Below are 21,266 nucleotides of genomic sequence, written 5' to 3' on the forward strand. Positions count from 1 at the left end.
AGAACGTTTACTATAACCTCAAAACAAGACCCATCACGAGACCAAGGAAGATACACACGCACATCTGACAGCTGGTGGGTGTCAGTGACCGACGCCACGGCTTCCGTGTGGCGTGTGAAGCAGGAGGCCTGTCACGGTGACTCAGGTTGGGGTCTGAATAGGGGTCTTCCAAGCAACTAGGCAACCAGGACGCACACACCAAAACCCAAGTCCCCGCACTCATATACCTGGCAGAAATGCTGCGTGGCCATCGACACCAGTTGTGAACCAAGACCGATCTGTGTCCTGTGGCCCTCACAACTTCCGTACATGCCTGGGCCCAGCACAGGCCCGCACGGCACCCTGCTCGCCTCCAGTGGGGCTCTCTCCTGCCAAGGGGGATGGCCCTGAAGTCTGTTGAGATTTCCAAAGCTCTACAAAGTCGCCCTTCCTTCTGCTTGTTCAGAAGGCCTAAAGCCCTGAAGACACCAGTGAGAATTGACCTAGCCTCTTAAGGCAGCTCAAACACCTAAACACAGGAACGCTGGACCACTCTGCCCTCGAGAGCAGCCAATAACACACTGGGCTAAGCAGAAGGCACAGATGTCACATCCAGAGCCAGTGGCGCTCAGGATTGCATTCCAGGAACCGCCCATGTGGGTCCCTCCAAGGCTTCCAAGTCCCACTTGATTGTTTTCATCGTATCTCTATAACATCAGAGACATTATATCTCACGGTCTCTATGAGATTGTCTCTACTTTTATGAGCACATATGCTCTCTGACTTACCACGGAATGAAACTGTTCCAATAAACCCAGCGTAAGCTGAAAATATCCTAAATAGAAAGTTCATTTGACATAATAGTTTCAACTTACAACGGGTTCATCCAGAGGCAGCCCATCTTGGGCCAAACAATGCACTGAGTGTGACTAGTTCACATCATCACAAGGTTGAAAAAAAAACACAAATGTAACCTTTGGGAGCCAGGGACCATCTGTATTACGGCTCCTGTCTTCAGAGACAACAAAAACCTCCTCTTAGACAAGAATCACAATTTATAATCCTCAAAATGTTAAACTTAGTTTAACAATCTACAGGTTCAAAGCCAAAGTAGGCCCACAAGGCCGTTTGTGCCATTCACTAAGACACACGACTCTGTAATAACCCTCACCACAGCCCCTCAGGGTGGGTCCCAGAGGCGGCTGAGGCTTGTGGCTACTGACACTAACGAAACCAAAATCAGAGTACGCAGGTGCAGTCAAGTCATATGACTTCTCCACTAGCATATGCACAAATGTTCATCAGCAAATCTCATCTTTGCTTTACCTCCCTCCCATGACCTAAAAAGAAGTCCACCACACACACACACCTCACTTCAAAAACATAATTAGTACTTGCATTCAATTCTGGGCATTCGGAATAGACCTAATGGGTGATTAAATCTCTCCTCCAACCCATTGCTTAGTCTTATTAGAGGATGAAGGATTTTGCATAACACAAGTCAACATATAAAAGATCTGGTATAGAAACAGACTTTCAAGTGGTCCTCATTATAGTGATTCAACTAATATACAAAGGACCCAACACACAGCACAGTGTACATTAGAAGAATGATTAATTTGTTCCCCTAAAAATCCTAATATCTACATAGAAAAAATACCCAATACACATTTTATCATTCTTTACCAGTATAGTCATACAAAGGAGTATCACAAAAGCAAAAGAACACATTTGGTTTGACTCACAATTCTAAGTTTAATATAAAATTGCTAAAACCACCAAGACAAACATGACTATGAAATATTTAACGATCTTCACCTAAATTCAAGTTACCATTTAACCACCAATACCTCTGCTTTCCTTACAGGAACTTTCCAAAAGTAAATTCTGGAATTAACAGGACAAAATTTTCTGGTGATAGAAATTAGGAAGAAATTGGTTGAAGGCCATTCCTTGGCTGTCAAACTTTTTCTCAATAATATTTTGTAAAATAAAAGTGTCAAACAGATCTTTACATTAACTTACAATCTATCAAGCAATACTGGAGCAAGCTTTAAATATTACCCACATTCTGTCAGGGCTGACTAACATTAAATCAGTATCAGTCTCATGTCTTGCAGCATCCACAGCTCATCTTCTTAAAACCACTTAAGATTTCATAATTAACTCAATTAAACAATATAAGTCATCTCCTTGATCTTTGACATGAAGGGGTAATTTTCCCCCAAAATAGTACCTCTTTCCTTGACACGATTTAATCTGTGGTTAGAGTATTTAACAGGATTTCTTTCTTTCTTAGAAAATAAAATATACACCTTTCCAATATAGAAAAACTCTAACTGATAGTGCTATAGCTTAACCAGGTCAAAAGCATTTTTTTTTTAAGTTAAAAAAAGAACCTAACTGCATCTTTGGACCTTATGTGAGGTAGTGTCCAGGGTCACTGGGACCCCTGCTTGGCCAGTGTAGCTGGGTACCAATTAAAGACAGAAACCCAAGCATTCACTCAAAGCCCCTTCCCAGCTGTTCATCCTAGTGGAAGAAGCCATGGGTACAAACGAATGCAGCATTCTACGGAGGGCTTTGGGGAATGGCTGCTTGAGAACATCAAAGTGGCTCACGTCCCCCGAATATAAAGCCAGTGACTGCTCTCAGCTCCCATCCACAGTAGCCAAGGTCTGGAATCACCTGAGTGCCCGTCAACAGTGGATGAAGGGAATGTGGCCCGAACATACACAGGAGCAATACTCCACCACACAGCAGAGAGCCCTGTCATCCGCGGCAGCATGGATGGAGTTGGAGGACATTACGTTAAGCAAACGAGCCAAGCAAGGAAACGGCGCATGTTCTCACTCATAAGCAGGAGCTGAGAACAGATCTCGTGGAGGCCAAGAGTAGGTGGTGAACAGGGCCCAGCAGAGCCCACTCATAAGCAGGATGGGCAGAGGCTGGTAACGGGCACAAACACACAGCCTAATGGGAACACGAGACCTACTATTGATATATCAGCAGGGGGGTGGCAGTGGGTCATCTACTGTGTATTTCAAAACAGCTAGGAGAGAATAACTTAACATAACCAGCACAAGGAAAAGAAAATATTTAAAGTGAAAGACATCCCAAGTACACAGATCTCATCAATATAGGGGTGAATCAAGGTATCACATGCACTCTGAAAATATGTATTTTTCAGATACAAAATAAAATATTATGTATCAACAGAGACAAAAACCAATGACAGAATCACTGGCAAAGCACGTGCAGGAGAAGAATGGGAAGCCTGACATGGTGTGGCTGTGTGTCCCCACCCAAATCTCATGCTGAACTCTAACCCTCTGTTGGAGGTGAGCCCTGGTGGGAGGTGATTGACTCATGGGGGTGGTTTCTAATGCTTTAGGACAATCCCCCAAGTGCTGTCCTCATGATAGTTCTGAGATCTGGTTGTTAGGAGGTGCATGGCACCTTCCCCTTCACTCTCTCTCCCCTTCCAGCCATGTGAAGACATGCCGGCCTCCCCTTCACCTTCCACTCTGATTGTAAGTTTCCCCAGATGTAGAAGCCTGTACAACCCACAGAACTGTATGCCGATTAAACCTTTTTTTCCTTATTACCCAGCCTCAGGTAGTTCTTTATAGCAGTGGAAGAACAGTACAGTCCTCAGGACCAGCAATGTTTTCCTTCTACCCAGCGGCCAACAAGGTCCCACACCCTAGCTGGTTTTCCAAAGCTTTGCCAGAATGCTGAAGCCGTTTTGGGGATACTAACTTTCCCCATCTCTGGCAAACCAGATGGGGCATCCTATTTGCCTCTTACCACCTTTCTCAGAGAAACCCCACCTCTGAAACAGCCTCCACCAGGGGCCTCCTTCAGCAGCAGCAAAGCTGAGTGTTCCTTGTACTTCCCTTCTTCTGAACAAGTAAACATCTTAAGCTTGTTTTTCCATCTTCCCAGCTCATTGAAAAAAATATCTTGTGCTTTCTATTTTCCTCACACACACACATGGAAGAGAAGTGCCGTGAGGGCAGGAGCTCTTGTTTTCCTGGATCTGAGCCTGGACCTCAAACGCTAGCCGAACACTAACACGATATCCAGAGGCAGAAATGCAAATATCCACATGACTTCAAATACCCTAAGGATCTAACAGGCCGAGTGGCCCATGTAACTATGGTGTGCTGGGCCATTCAACTGGTGTCCAAATCCCTGTCCAAGTGAGCTCTTTAATTTCGAGACTTTTCAGACAGCTGTTTTGTTGTTGTTGTTGTTCTGTTTTGTTTTTATTAAAGGGATATGTTACAGTTATAATCAAGAATATCCCAGGCCGAGTGTGGTGGCTCGTGCCTGTAATCCCAGCACTTTGGGAGGCCAAGGTGAGCGAATCACCTGAGGTCAGGAGTTCAAGACCAGCCTGGACAACATGTTGAAACCCCATCTCTAATAATACAAAAATGAACCAGCCATGGTGGCAGGCACTTATAATCCCAGCTACTCAGGAGGCTGAGGCAGGAGAATGGCGTGAACCAAGAGGTGAGGCTGCAGTGAGCCAAGATCGTGCCACTGCATTCCAGCCTGGGCAACACAGCAAGACTGTCTCAAAAAAATAAAAATAAACCAATACTCCCAGTTAGTTCTTCACCAATGTCAGATACATCAGTTTAAAGAAAAATATGAAAGCATGTTTTTAAATTTCTGTGTTGAATTTAACCATATCTTTTAAGAAGATATGAAGATAGAAGTTCCCTAAGGATCAGGGGAGAAAAAAGCAGTTAAGAAAATTTTAAAACCACAGGAGAAAAGCAAATATGGGTTAAGACCTCAAGGCAAAACTTTTTCTTTGCACTTTGATTTCAAAAGAACAGAGATGCCCAAATTATGAACTCTCCCATCTGCATTTTATATTCCTCTGTGTCCTTTGAAAGGCTGGAGATGGGATCCCGGGTTCCAAAGTGCCTGGCCATGGCTCACATCAGGCGGCATCTTTCACAGCCGTTTACTCCCCTGACTGTGCCTAGAGAGCTCTGTGGCCCAATTTACAAAAAAAAAGGTCCTAATTTACTCACATTCATCACTTTGAGCAGTCTCAAGAAATGAGACAAATATTGACACTCCACAGAAGCAAGTACTCTCTTCCAAAAAGTCAAGTGCCAGGTTCCCATGAGCCAGGCAGCTTGCTTACAGAAAGCACTGGCTGACTTGCTGGTTTAATGTTAAATGCATTTAAAATGTTAAGTGATCAAACCCCCTCCTAGTGGGTGTACGCGTTGAGCTGGCTGCAGTAGTGATGCAGACCACGTTCTTTCCTTTGGTTTTGCTTCAAGCAGAGCACCCCACACCCAGGAAGGGGGCAAAGGACAGCATCGAGGTCTAGGACAGATCTAAGGAGAGCTGCCGGCTGACTGCCTCATCTGCAAATAGTCTCTCATTTCAGAGAAAATCACTGAACAGAGTTCATAACACGTGAATTTTTAAAATTTGTATTTCTAATTTCATCCCATTAGAACTTTTGAACCTCAACCTCCCACCTAGAGAACGTCAGCTCAAGCCGATCACAGCGCATTGCGATTTTCTATAAATAATGCGCACGCCTGCATCTGAGCGGAGATGTGAATGTCTGGAATGTGCCTGCCAGGCCCAGGAGGAATTGCAGCAAGTGTGGGGACACAAGCCGCTAAGGAATCTGATTTGGAGGGAACTGGAGGCAACTAAAACTAGGTCCACTGGTTTTTCTTGGTAAGGTTTGACCAGGCAAACTGTTATCACTGTTGCTAATTTATGGTAATTGGGATGGGGACTTAACAGTAAGTAATTAGAGCAACTACAGAATTTGCTACTCAATTACAATGGCACAGATTCCTGAGAATGGAAGAACTGTTGCCCAGGAATAGAGTTCAAGAGGTCCTCCCCATGCTCTGAGGAACATGGCATTTCCACGCACCCCTGCTTTTGTCCCTGGCCACCACCATCCTGATCTCGGCCATCTGATGGCATCAGTCCCCAAAGCTGAAAACACCTGAAACCTCTTGTCACCCTCCCATCTGCCCTGCCTTCCTCCAGTCTGGGATATTCAGGGATGCCCACATACAGGACCAGGAAACCAGGGTTATCCCAAACCAGTGCCTGCATTCAAAGTCCTCCATGGCAGCACAATCACCAATGGCCAATACTCCCAGAACCTTCCACCTCAAAACGGGAGCACATCTGGATTCAAGCTGACAATGCTGCCTTCTCTTTGCATTGTACACATGGAGGCATGTCAGGTTCTACCTAAAGGTATCAGGTTCCACGCTGGTCAGAAGCCCAAACCTAGTCACTCTGCATGATCTCAATTCACCATCCACAGAGAAGCCTGCAGTTTTCCTCTGGTGCACGGTGTGGATGGTGGATGGTAGATGCATTTCCCCTGAAGACTCGGAGACAGGAGCCTGGCCAAGGAGGCCAGTCACCCCATCCCCTGCAAGGCCCGGATGTGACCCTCTGCTGTCTGCACACCGTACCCAAGTCTAGCAGTGCTGGCTCTGTGGTGGGATCCATCTGGGTCTGCAGAGGACCCGGGGCACAGGAACCGTGCAGCCTGGCTGCAGCCAGAGGCCTAAGGGATTCCCACGGGGCTCTCCAGCCTAGGTGCCCTCACCACAGGCAGAGCCATGCAAGAGAGTTGCCTGCTGAACTGGAAACGCCCCAATCTGCTCAGCCAACACAGAAAGACAACAGCCACCTACACCTGCTGAGCCCCAAAACGTGGCCACTGGGCCTGAAGGGTTGAATCTGGAATTTAATCTGTGAAGTTCTTTTCAAATGTGTTTAGCTATGTAATCAAATCTTTATTCTAATTAAATTTAAAGAAGCCCCTGGCTATGGGCTCCCTTGTTGGGCCTCACAGCTCCAGGGAGTAAGAACGGGAGAGAGAGGCCCAGAGCCTCTCTGCATTCTCCATGTTAATTCAACAAGTCATCATAAGGAAAGGCACTCCAGCAGGAGAGGTGTACACGGGAAGAACTGGGTTGGCCCTGACAAGCATGACTCCTATGGCACCACAGCTCCCTCAGGCAACAGGCAAAAGACAATGATGCCCACCTGGACAGGCCACCGGATGTGATGATGCACCCCCAAGCCCTAGTCCCACAGCAGCCAGAGATCACCTGCTGCTCGCCCCGGGTAAAACACAAGCCCTGGTCCCACAGCAGCCAGAGACCACCCGCTGCTCATCCCGGGTGAAACAGGCAGAGCTACCCGAGCCCTCTAAAGTAGGAAGAATTAAGGAGGCGACTCCCACGACACACGTGATACTCCTTGGAGACGGACACAGGCTTCGCTGTGAAAGTGCGGAGGACGGTGCAGTCCCTAGGCGGGCTGCTTCTTCCAATGATCGGGAAGAAACCAGATCCATTTCCTTGTAGGAGAATCATTTGTACCGTGATTAGACAGAAGACAGAAGGTGGCTGATGTTATCAAATCATCAAGCACCTCACGGCTGCTTCTCCAAGGAAGGCCTGGATACTTGCAGCCACCCGCGTAGGGGCCGCAGTGTTTACAATGGAGATACGGGTGACTGAGGTCTGGCTTCCTCAGGGAAGCTAAATTTGAACTTTCACCACTGAGGAATCAGTCATTTACAGTCACTCACCCTCAATGCAGAAGAGGGCTCAAGACACTGCACCAGACTTCAACACTCAGGGTTAGGGTCAGGGTCAAATTCACAAGTTTTACAAAATGTATTTCCTTGGGATGCCAGAAGAGATGCAGCTTCACACCCCCTCACCTCCATGGTTTGCTTAGCCCCTTCACCAGTGGATCTCACCAACAGATGACACATCCACACCTCATCCATGGCAGCACAGAAAACCACTTGGAAGACAGCCACTCCCACCAAGCTTCCTGACTTTGGTGTTTAAAATCTGCATCATTTAAAATCTGCATCTCATACGTGAGATTACACTTCTCCGAACAGACATTGCGACTGTCATTTCATCCAAAAGGGCTTTAGGAAATGACACGCGGTCCAGACACCAGAGGTCGCCGGCCGCCTTACTCTAGCCTAATTCCTTTGTGCCTGTATGGAGGCTTCACAGATACAGCCCATTAATGACCGTATGAGAAGCTCAGGGCATAGACAAACTCAGTGCTGAATTTTTCCATTTATCACCCTTTTGTTTTGTCCAGAAGACAGCTGAGAAAGGCGGGAGCAGATCATCTCCTCGAGTGTAATGACTCTAGCCACTTCTCTTCACCCCAGGTCACCACTCAGTCAACACGCTTTTGAGAAACCAAAGCAATTCTGTTCCCTTCACTCTGGGTTCCAAGCACTAAATTCCTCCATTTTATCAATTAGGTTATCAAGCAGCCGTTTGTAATCTGGACTGCAATCTGATACGAAATTTAAAGCTAATATAAGTTGTGGTAATAGCTCCTATTTACATTATAGATAAGGCATGAATGAAAACTTTAATCTGTTCATAGGACCAACTTTGTCAACAAACCAATTATTCAAGCAATGATTGTCTTCAGTTAGATGCAAATTACTTTGCTCATAAAAGATTTTCCAGTAGGAATTTTTAAATCCATGGTCTGTCTTTTCTGAGCCTGTCTCTGCACCTTCCCCTGAGCACACAGCAGGACTTCTCAGGGCATCCCATCAGCAGGCCCACTGAAGAGAATAAGCCCGCAGCCCCCAGCCCAGGAATCAAGTCTGAGCCCCAGCAACCCCTCATCCAGCCGAGGCTTCCTCACCAGCACAGCACCCAGGGATCTTCCAGGTTTAATGCCATGTGTGTGTGGAAAGTAGAGTGCTGGAAAGACCACAGTGGACATTCTACAAATGCAAATTCCCTCCTGGAACAGCCCAGCAACCTTCTGTACCTTCCCCAAAGTACCCATGCCAGACAGGCGTAGAGTCTAATGGGGTGCCTAGGAATCAGCATTTAACACGATTCTGATGAATAAGAGAGTTTGAGAGGTCGGTCAGCAAGAGGCTGCCGTGGCCTCCACTCATTTGCAGGCTCTGAAGAGACACAGATTCAGGTAACAGGCCAGACAGGACAGGACAAGGATGGGGAAGTGGAGGGCAAATTCCGTGAACCACCAACCACCCCGCCATCCCCACTGAGACTCCGTGATTTAAAGAGAGGCAAAGCCAGGGAGAAAAGATGCCCGCACCACATGAGGGACTGAGATTTCACCTAAAGCACGCAGCATGTGGCTGAGGGCCAAGGTTGGGCAAGCCAGGAGCACAGAACGGGGTTCACAGGCCCAGAGGTGCCTCCCACACCCACACCCCGTGCAGATCTCCCAAGCACTGTCTGTGTCTCCTGCCTGGTTTATTTCCTCCCCCCCTTCTACTGTGTTGGTTTCTCAGCCACCACCCACCACCACACAACCCTCTCTACAAGCTGGGTGGACTGAAAAGAGTGGGGGCGGGTAAGATCTGGGCTCTGGGGCCAACGTCCTGCCTGAGACATTAGTTCCAACCCACCTAGCTGTGATGTGAGCCCCCGAGATTTCTCAAATGTGAGATGGGAAGGTAACTGAACCCACTCACCAGGACGGCTGTGCAGACTGAGATTACATATAGCCACACCTCAGCATCCACCACACGTGGGACCCCAGTCGTGTTGCCCCTGATGGGAATCCCTCTATCTATGCCCCTTCTGCTACCAGAGCCAACTGCCAGCAGTAGCTGTGGAGGGTACATCCTCTATTCCCACTCCACTCACCTCCCATCGCTCCACGCAGTGACCTGCCATGCAGCGGCCACCAGCAAACCCGGCCCCACTGGATAACCGACCACCAGCCTCCCCTCACTTTGGGGCGTCTTCCACTTGCAGTTCCGAAGCAGACTGAGAAACCGCCCTCAAGGGCAGTCACCTGTACCTTATTGCACGTAATGACCTGCCACGCAGGACCACCAGCAAACCCAGCTCCACCAACCAGGCTCCTGTGGATAACCGAACCCCCACCCCCCACCTTGGAGCGTCTTCCACTTGCGGTTCTGAAGGGGGCTGAGAAACCTCTCAAGGGCACTCACCTGTTTCTTATTGCACGTAATGGCCTGCCAAGCAGGGCCACCAGCAAACACGATCCACCGTCCAGGTTCTGGTGGTTAACTGCCTCCCACCCCGCTTCCTCCTGGGGTGTCTGGGAGGCTCAGAAACTGCCCTCCAAGGGCACTTATCTGTTCCTTATTGCGCTAATACCTCATTTACAGAAACCCACTTTGACTTCCAGCACTGCAGGTGTGACAATTTAGGAATCCTGCTTGCAAGCTCCAAGAGCTTGAGGTCACGTCCACCTCACCAGCATCCCAGAGACCCAGCACTGTCCCACTGTGTTTAAAATTCCAAAATACTCCTTCAAAATGCTACTGGCATTTGGTTTGCGCATAAAATGCTAAAAGCCTTCAAGTGAAACAAATATCTTCAACAGTTTGATATAACGACATGTGAGTTACACATCTGCCAAATTGTAAAGCCTCATGCATTTATAACATTTTATTTATGGTCAAATGGTTCATTAATATAAATTACAAGAATCTCCAAGAAACGGTTTTTTTTTTGGCATTAGATGACCAAAGGAAAACTGGGTTCTGGCTGGCTTTCAGGCCTGTAGAAGCAGACATATCTGCTGACACAATCAAGCTCCTTCCCACTGATGTGGCCTCATCCCAGGCCCCTCACCCGGATGCCCGCAGGCCCCTGGAGGAGCAAGCAGACCTGCCTACATTTCTCAAATGCACAGCTGTTGCTCACACTGCAGATGGAGCTCAAGGCATGAGCAGGCCACCACGCTAAAAATACCACGCAGCGTCCACGCAGGTGACGGTGGTTTTCACTCCATCCCAAAGCCCCATGTATGAGTTTAAAGCCATGACTACTAAATAGGTTTTTAGACCCTCAAGACATACTTTACTTTTATGCAACAAAGTTAAAAGACTATCACTCAGGTATAGGCTCTGAAACTGAAGAATAATTATTTGGAAACAGAGCCTCTGCCAGATCAGGATAAGCACTTGGGACAACACCCCGTGACCTCGGTCCACACAAACCCATCCAGACCAGAGGCCTCCCGCACTGTAATTTCTGTGGATTTCTGTAAACGAAGTATTACTGCAATAAGGAACAGATGAGTGCCCTTGGAGGGCAGTTTCTGAGCCTCCCAACCACACAGCCACATTAAGGCTGAAGCCGTGCCACCTCCAGAAACACTGTCCCTCACCGAGGTGTGCCTGGCTTCTCCCTTTTTCCAGAACTTAACAAAACCTGAAAGGACAGGTCTGTGTAGAAAAAAACAAGCTACTTGCCATTCCTCTTCCCAGTTCAGGCTGTAGGAAGCTCATTTCAGCCCTCACTGTGTTCTGACTGTGGCTTAGTTCCCATAAGAAATAAAGTCAGAATTCCAGTCCCTGTCTCCTGGGCAGTGTGGCAGGCATACATACCTTCAGTTACATGAGGAAAGGAGTGGCGAACCCCCTTCCTTCAGTGAAACTGCACAGTTCCCAGAACGCTGATGCCATCCCCTTCACACCACTGTGAACACCTGGAGAGAGCACATTTCAATGCGTGCACCTTTGTGGGCTAGTTTTCTATTTCTCCACTAAATCACCCCAAATTTAGCACCCTAAACACTGACTTATTTTCTCACATTTCTGGAAGCTGGAGTCCAAAACAGTTCCCACCATCTAACGTCGAGGTGTCGGCAGGGCTGGCTCTGGGTAAGCGACGGTCTCCTTGCCCCCCACAGCCTCTAGAGGCTTCTGCATCCCCTGGTCCATATGGCACCTACTGTCTTCAGGACTCACAGCGGCCCTGACGGCCCCCCAACAGGAAGACGCAGAATGTCAGGAGCCCAGGCTCTAGTGCTAAGGCCAAACCTCCCCACCCTCCCAGTTCCTCAGACACGCCTGTGTGAGCTAATATAGATTCCACTTTAACTAGTGTCACCTGTGTAAGGGGTAAGTGCCCAGCTGTGAACTGGTTAACCTCGCCCACACAAACCCCGAGAATAAACTCACAGGCCACGGACCACTCCACAAGCAATAAGTGACCACCTGCTCAGGGACCTCCATGCCCCAGCAGAGCCCTCCGGTACCTCCTTGTGAGCTCAGACTGGCGGCAGGGGTCTGCAGCGCCAGAGGGCCCTGGATAAAAAAGACAGCTCCCATGTCGGGAGGCACCCGCCCGCGGTTGGGTTCCCTGTACTTTAATAGCCCAGGTGGACAAGCCGCACCGCATGCAACCCCATCACCAGAATAACGGCTGCACGTGGCGAGTGCACGGGTGGCCACCACTCAGCCCAGCTGTCTGCGATAAGCACATCACCACCGTGACGCCCAATCAGACTCAACTGCTGGAACAGTCCCAGCATCGGCCCCCAAGAACATTCTGGATCAAAATTCAGACTAGTGATTGCAATCAGGGCCACATGTGGCTGAATGTTTTTACAGGAGGACACCACAGCTGGACTGACGTCACAGCTGGATCTGGCTGGACTGAGAGCATTTCCCACTGTACATTCTTACAACACCATTTTATTTGTGCTCTATTAAACTTCTATGGCTTTTTTTCTGCTTATCTACTTTATGGGAGTGTTTCTTGTTCTTATGACTGCGGTGATACTTCAAGCTACAACTATCAATGTGTAAATTAGTTTTGAAGTCGCCTTATCATTAAACATTTCACAAGCAAGCAGTCAGAGGCAGCTAACCCGGAGGCCTCTTTTCTTCTCTGAGCCAAACCTGCCTTGGACTCAAAGAAAACGGCACATGGAGAGGGGCTGGATCTCCAGCTCCCATTCCTAGGGAGCCTCCTGGGGAGCAGATATGGAGGGAGAAGCCCTGGTTATGGCACTGTGGTACTAAAGAAAAGTCTATTTGGGTAATGTAAGCACCAGACTTAAGAGATTAAGCAAACCATGAAAAGAAACCACTAACCACAGCTTCTCCAAAACAGAACTAAACTCCCTTTAGTTTGAATTGGAAAAGGAGAAGTGATGATCAGTATACAAAAAAAAAAAAAAAAAAGGAAATGACACAGTATCTGAACACAGGAGAATAATCAAGGGCCACTGTCTCTTCCTGTGTCAGTGCGAGCCTCGCATCTAAGCTGGATTTAGAAGGTTGCTACTTTGGACTGAAAGGTATCCCCAACCCTAGGTTGTAAGCAAGTGGAGCAGAATTCTTCAATTATTTCAAGGTTTAGCGGTAAAGGTCTGCAACTCTCACAACCATTTTAATTGGTGTGAATTTTAAAGTGACTCAATCTGTTGGCTGAAGTATCTAACGGCTTAACCACGGGGTCACGTTGGAAAATTTTTCCAATTGCTTTTGTTTTTCCTACTGAAGATGCATTTGAACGTTCTTGTAGTTTGCAGTTGGCTGGTTCTGATGTTTGGTCCTGAGGAGGCCCAAGTATCCGTAGAGGAAGAATCTGAAACCTCAAGCCACTCGAGTGCTGTCTGGGCAGACGGAGACCCCAACCCGAGGGCCACTGACGGACTCAGCATGGGCGCAGGGCCGCCCGACGCAACGGGCCACGTATTTGCCGGTTACAAAGCAACATAAGCACACACCCCCAGGTGTGCACACACGCTCTGTACACATCTGTCCCTATCAACACCAGCACACACCCCGAGGTGTGCACACACGCTCTGTACACGCTCACATCTGTCCATGCCAACAACAGCATACACCCCGAGGTGTGTACACACGCTCTGTACACATCTGTCCCTACCAATGCCAGCACACATCCCCAAGGTGTGCACACACATTCCATACGTGCTCACATCTGTCCCTGCCAACGCCAGCATACACCGCCAAGGTATGCACACACGCTCTGTACAACCTCACATCCCTCCCTGCCAATATGAGCACACATTCCCAGGGGTGCACACAGGCTCTGCACATACTCATGTCCGTCCCTGCAGCCTGAGTCAAACAGTCACAGAGAGGCAGAGGAGGAGGAGGAAGGATTCGATGGGCACTAAGGTCCTGGGCCGGTTCCCCTCCCTACCTCGGGAGAGACCCCTCATGTGATCCTGCCATCACTCACCCTTCCGCCTCCATCCCCCATCCTCCCACAGGGATCAGGAGGATGCCCACTGCACAGAGCTGTGATGAGCATGAACGAAAGATGGCAGGAGCTCACGCCAAGGTGCTGAGCACGGGGCCTACGGAGTGCTTCTTTCTGCTGTGGCTGACATCATCAAACAAGAGACTGACACAGCTTCTGCAGAGAATGTCACTTGCTGAGAAACTGAAACGTGTGACCTAGGAGCCTGTGAAGGTCTAAGAACAAACCAACAAACCAAACGGTTTTGTTTGTTTTTCAAACACCATAGCCTGTTTTTTCTTTTTTTTTCATGCTCTACCTTGGGTATCATTTAGTTTAATTTCAAAGTAAGTCCAATAATTACACAAAATCACAGGACTGAGCATGGAGCATTGTTTCACTTCATGTCCTCCAGCCTTTAGGACACATTAAGGAAAGACACGATTCCAGGATTCCCATCAGAAAGGCTGCCCTGAGGCACCTGCTGGGGCAGCCAAATTGCAGCTGTTGATGCTGCCCCCAAGCTGCTTGGATGAAGCAGAAGATTCCGGAGGTCTCCTCTCTTCTACCCCTTGTCCAGGAGAGAAGGTGGGGGGAGAAAGGTGAGAGAAGATAGGAAGAAGGAGAGGGGAAGGAGGGAGAGAGGAGGGGAGAGGGAGGGAGAGAGGAGGGGGGAGGGAGGGATAGGGAGAGGGAGGGAGGAGGGGCATGTTCCATCCACCAAGGCAGCTACACTGCAGAGAGAATGGAGGGTACGTTGCCTCTCAGGACAGCAAGTTCGAGCTGTTTATAATTGTTAGCGTAAACAGTGACCAGCTTAGGACAGGGCTGTCATTGGAGTTGACGTTTTATTTTCATAGTTGATATTGGGGACCTGGACCTAAAGCACCGTGCCTTGCCCTTTTGCCAGATGGGCCTATGCTTCTCTATACTTGAGTCTATTTGACTAAATACCCGACATTGACTAGGAATTATGACGTGTAGGATACCCCTTACCACAGTAACGTCAAACTCATATTCTAAATGCAATTTGTTCAGGGACTGGCTTCTAACACTGGGTGGGAATGTTAAGCTCAGTACAGTTCAATTCAGTAAGCATTTATCAAGAAACTCCTAGACCAAGAGCTGTGTTAGACACTGGGTATGGGGTGATGGGGATACGAAGATGTGGAATTAGAACTCGAGAAGCTCAAATGCTTCCATTTAATTCCCTAATGCAATTACTAAGCTTCAACCTGATGGCTGTAATGTCTAAATTCACTTTTTCTTTATTCCAGTTCTACATAACAAAGCATAAATAATCACAGAGGAATGATTCTGTGTTGGACTATTCAGTGGACAGAGAAGAGCATTCTGACCGGCGTGAGACACTGTCTCCGTTCCCAGGGAACCCGTGAGGTGGCTGCACAGAGCACACGCGTGAAGATTCAGGAACACGAGCGTCAGGTGATGGGAGGGGCACGGAGGCAGTACCAGAAAGATGCCTGCCGAGAGGCCGCTGCAGCCAGGGTGGCCGGGAAGGTCACGGGAGTGGGCACAGGCATCTCCCTCCAGCCGCACCTGGTTTTCCTGAGGACGCGTGCAGGGAAGGGGATGACACCGAAATGCTGTGGCGCTGAGGGGAGGAGGGGAGGGACACAGGGCCAACGGCTGACCCCCACCCCTTCCGTCCCTGCCCCTATGAACGCTGCCAAAATCAGCCCCAACGGGGAGAAATGAGGCGGGTGAAAGAGGTGGACAGACTTGGCTTCCATGGAATTCACAGATTCCAGTCATTAAAAATCCCTTCTGAGTTTTCATCTGGAAAACTTTGCCAATGTACTTAGGGACAAGAGGCGGAAGACGAAGCCAACACAATTGGGCTCAAACTGCCACCCTTCTCCTTCTCTCTTCATCCACCACCCTCCCTGGGCCCCTGAGTGTGAGAACCAGGAGGTGCACAGCCCAAGGGTGCAGTCCCTAACCAGAGGAGGGAGCCGCACGGCGGGGCCCCCAGCACGTGGATGGCAGGATCTGTGCTATGTCAGTCCCAAGGCCCCAAGCAGAGAAGGCCTGGGGCTCCCAGCTGAAGTTTTGCTGTCTCCTCTCTCACCAAAGTCGAGAAGCACTGAGTGGGACCAAGGCCGCACCTGGCGGCTCCTCGGTGGCTGCCGATGTGGTCCTCAGGCTGCGGGTGAGACCCTCTAGGGAAGCCCAGACAGTGGCGAGAATCACAGCCACGAGTGCTCCAGTTGCCCCAAAACTCAAGCATAGCCTGAGGAAGGCAGCGCCCGCTCAGATCCCCGTGCAGGCTTGTGTGGCACACTGGTGAGGCACACAGCACCAGAACACGACACTTTAAGTGGCTTTGTGGGGTGTAGGAACACAAAGTGTGGTCTGGAGTGGCTCAGAAGTCACTCCCACCAGCCTGTGGGACCCGGACGGCCCCTTAGGATGTGGCTGCAGTCTCTCCAGGGCGGGCTCCAAAGTCCCAAGGATGAGGTAAGCGTCGGTCTTGCTCTGAGGAAGGCCCCTGACAAGTATCCTGAACATGCAGGTACACAGCTGGCTGACTCATCTGAAGGGATCTGCTGAGCTACGAGCCAGGGACGCCTAGAGAAAACTGCGTGAACCTTTGTGACTACTCACAGGTAGGTAGCTACTGCCTGAGACCCAAAGGGAAAGAATTAACCTGAAACTGCATATTATAAAACTTATTTTTAAATGATGGCGCTTAATTGAAAAGACTCCCAAAGAATACTGCATTAGAAAGTGACAGAGTGAAACCGTGAGGCTGACCACAGGAGTCCCTGGAAATTTCACCAAATGTTGTGTCAAAACTGGGAAACAGAAGAACTGCACCTGATGAAACATTCAATTAATCACTCGAGTCCTCCCCACATACGAAGCTATGTAAAAAGTGTTCCCAGAAGGTAAAGTGAGCAGGAGTGCTGTGAACACACAAAGAGAGAGCCACTTCATCCACGGACCACAACAAGAGAAACTCTAATGAGTGCCGACGACACGCTGGAGTCCAGGGCTCTGGGCGCAGCTGGGACGGGGACATCAGGGTCCCATTGTCCAGATGGGAAACCAGGGTGGAAACACCAGGGAGCCTGTCCCAGGGTGCAGAGCTAGTGAACAGTGGTTCATACTGCGACAATCCCAGCTGCCAGGCTGTGGGGCTCCACGGGACAGAATCCTGTTGACTTCACTCTGGGGTGCGAGAGGCGGCAGCATCCCCCAAAGGCACCTGGAGAAGTGGTGTTACCCTCCATCCCCTGTCCCCGGCGTTACCCTCCATCCCCCTGTCCCTGGTGTTACCCTACGTCCTCTGTCCCCAGTGTTGCTCACCATCCTCCTCACCTCCAGGCCCCTCTCCCTGTCCTCCCTCATTTTCCTGTTCAGCCAGAGCACATCACATGTCTCTTTCCTTTTCAAGAGGCTCAGCTGCACCCAGAGGCATTCCAGCCTATTCGGGATGGGGCACACACCCTGGGGAAATGCCAGCACAGGGCCGGAAGGGCCTGAGACCCTCTCAGTGTCGCCCAGGAAGGATGGAACAGCCCACGGTCAGGCTGATTGTCAGGCAGGGTGAAAACTTCTGTGTCCGAAATGTTCTTTTCTCTGGAACTGTTCGGACCATTCGTGAACGAATCAGTTAAATACCAGCAAGTGCCACTCCCACTTATTCTCTGGCTACAGTTTTCCACCCACCAGCAAACACACTCCTAGGAATTATCCCTAACGCAGAATCAGCGCCTTGTGCCTTTAGGAAAACCTCTTTCTCTCCAGCTTTGTCCTCCTTCCACAAAAGGTGCCTCTGACTGCCTCACTCGCCGTACCAGGATTTCACTTGGCTACGGAGGAAAATCTGCGTGGGGCTCAGAGGTGGGTGGTCCTTGCATGGGCAGCAGGTCTGTGACATCCTCCGAGGAGCCTGGCCCAGGCCTGCCTCACACGCCAGGACTCTGCCTTCTGGCCCTCGGGCCCCCGAAGCTGCTTTCCTTCCTGGTGTCATGCCCCAGGCAAGAAGGCCGGACAAGGGCCCAGGGCTGCTGTGGGTCGGGAAAGCCTCCTGACACCTCCCACTCCAGGACCCCCCATCAGCATCCCAGCATCTGGACCTGTGTCACCAGCCGCTCTGCCGTGCAAGAGAATTGGATTTTCAGCTGGGTGTGCTGCTTCCCTAAACAAAGTAGGGTGTTGTTACTGAGGAAAAAGGAAAAAATTGGCATCTTCTTGGCAACCCCGCGACATCCAGCCACCGGTTCTCACCACCCCAGAGATGTCCATCCAGGGCAGATAGTGTCTTCAACCAAGCGCCACTGACCCAGAAGTGCAGTAATTAGTACACTTTCACCAGAATCACCCACTCCTTCACCTTTACACCCAAGAAAAACATGTTTGCCAGGCAAATTAGATGTCCAGGAGGTGTAAGGAAACCCCAAGCCTGCTTTAAGCCTCAGACTTTTGAGACCGTTGAGGGCTGTGCGCACAAGAGCAAGGCTGCACCCGAAAGCTCTGCTCCTGCCGGACGTCATGGACAGACCACACGGCTCAGCCACATGGACCCTTCCAGGACTTCACGAGAGGGACCTCCGTGGTACATGCAATGATGTGCACTTCGTTCAGCCTCGAACAGACCACGCCCTCGTTACAGGGTCGGTGGTCCACCTCCTGCCATCAGCCCCCCACCTCACCGAGGGTCTGTGTCTGCATCTGAAATAACTTTGCTGTTTTACCTGGGTACCAAAATGCGGCATCGCGATGTTTAAAGGTCTTTAAATATCAACACTCCGGGTGCAGTCCTTGTCACTTTAATGCGGTCACTCGATGCAGGCCTCACTCACAACTCTGAGGTAGCTCATACCTTCCCTACCTAACCAAGGAAGAAACGAAGGCGTGGAAGGTGCAGCTCCTAAGGAGCAGATTAGGATTCAAACCAGTGAACTTCGTCACATGCTGACCTGCCTCTCAGGCTGAGATAACGTTGAAAATTAACCAGGTAGAACAGCTTTCCATAAATTAGCTGGAAATGGTCCTTGTGGATGGGCCTGTGGTTACTCCCTGAAGAACAAGACCATTAGCCCAAAAATCCACCTGTGTCACACTCAAATGTTTACATATACAATTATTTTAAAAAATAACCCAATCAAGCATGTTCACAGCCATTTAGAGCCATATAGATTGTCTGCTTCACTGACAATCAACCCAAGACCTCTGTCGGCAAAGGCCACGGTGCCAGGTCCAGAGAAGGCGGGACAGAGACACAAGCAGACACAAGCAGGAACCTCTCCATCCCTGGGAGCCTCGCTCTGATCGGTCCGTGAGGACACGGTACAGACCGCGGGGCACAGGCAGACGGCAGGCCAGGAGAAGGGGCTGCATTGCCGGGAGGCAGTGCTTTGAGCTCTAATGGATGGAACACTGCTAACCAGTGAAGGTGGAGAGAGGGCACCCGTCTGAGAGCATGTAGAGGCAGCAAAGCAAAGCCAGCCTCGGGGAACCAGAAGCCACAGGGACATCAGGTTGGGTGCTGCTGTCTGCCGGCCACCAGCTGGGGGACTGTACTGGGCCTGGAGGGACATCCCTGACACTCCCCACCAGATGCCAGGGGCACCCCCAGCCCCAGGTGAGAACCATGGATCCCATGGCGAATGAGGCCAGCCTGTGGGAAGTGGGGCTGGGACAGCTCTGTACAGCTTAATAGGAAAGTTGGGTTCTATTTTGTGGGGTTTTGGTCACGTTGATGGCTAGTCAGGGCTGTCCGTCAGGAAGTGATTTGAGGACAGACTAGAGAAGGGGCTGCCAAGACCAGCGGAGCATTCGCTGTCTGGGTCCAAGGAAAAGGAAATAAAGGCTGGCGATGTGACAGTGGGGCGGAGCACAGAGCAAAGGAACTGGTGGAGACACAGGGCTGGCCCCACACAGGGCTTTGAGCAGCTACCCGGGGGTCGTCCTATTAATTCTCCTCATGGCCCCAAGAGGCGGCTGTGAAGATCCATCTCCTGAGGACAGAACTGTTCCAGAGCCACACAGCGAGGATCCACAGAACCAAGATCCGGGCCAGCTCCAAAGCGGGTGAACTTGTCCCCTCAGCCATGGTCCTAAGACAGGGATCGGAGCCCCCTGGACACACAGACACAGGAACTGCAGGAAGGGGAAACGGATGCCCTGGACCAGTGGCGGGACCCAGGGTTTCAGCCCTCCAGGGCCACTGGGACCAGTCACTGCACAGGTGGACACACGATGCTTTAACCCGCGCTGGGGGAAGGAGCCCACACTCTCAGGGTGGAGACTGCAGCTTGATCGGGCCGGCCTCCCTGCTGGGCACAGCCTGAGCTGCCCCAACCTGTACTGAGGTGCCCCAACGTTGGGGTGCTCAGAGCCACTCAGCTGAGATCGTGGTGCTTTCTGTAACCACCCTCGTTTCTTTATGGTATAGATCTGGACTCCATCCTTTGCAATGTGTGGGGTTCTAGGAAAAGGCTGGCCAGCCGGGGAAGTGTCCTGGGCTCTGTCCCAGTGATGACGAACTTGGCTGCCCACAAGGGCAGCCTGTTCACCACAGTGACCCCCGGGGACCACGCCTGCACCCACCTTGCTGAAGATAATTCACTTCTCATCCGTGAAAGAATAAAGCTAGACTAACTCAATTTCACACTCACTTCCAACTTTAACAACTTGTGTTAGGAAATCAAAGACAAGGACTCTGACCATGTCACAAACCCAGGAAGCAAAACCCGAGACTAACGGAATGATGCCACCTTCGCAGTTCCGAGCTCTACTAGTTGTTTTTCTTTTCTGGTCTGTTTTTCTCTTTTGGTTTAAATTGTCTCTGTTTCTCCCTCTCTGTGTCTCTCTCCTGGTTGCTCTGTCTCTCTGTGTCTCTTTTTAAGACTCTGTGTGTCTCTGTTTCTCTCTTCCCCTCATCTTTCTCTATCTTTCTATGTCTCTCTGTGTCTCTGCTTCTCTGACTTTTTCTGTCTCTCTCTCTCTGTCTCTCTCACTCTCCCTCTCTTTCCCTCTCTCTCTCTGTGTGTGTGTGTGTGTGTGTGTGTGTGTGTGTGTGTCTCACTCTCTTGGTTTCTCACTCTCACTCTCCATCTCGCAGCTCTCTTTGGTTTCACTATGCAAGCTGACTCTCCCCACCTTATAATACAGTGGGATTAGCAGGAACCGAGTGGACGCCACAGCCCCCGTGGGCCCGGGAAATCGCAGCTTCGTCATAGCTAAGCCCGCCGCGCTCAGTTTTTCCCACCACCTGGAGGA

Source organism: Chlorocebus sabaeus, chromosome 13 (assembly GCF_047675955.1).
Source record: "Chlorocebus sabaeus isolate Y175 chromosome 13, mChlSab1.0.hap1, whole genome shotgun sequence".
Lineage (NCBI taxonomy): Eukaryota > Metazoa > Chordata > Mammalia > Primates > Cercopithecidae > Chlorocebus > Chlorocebus sabaeus.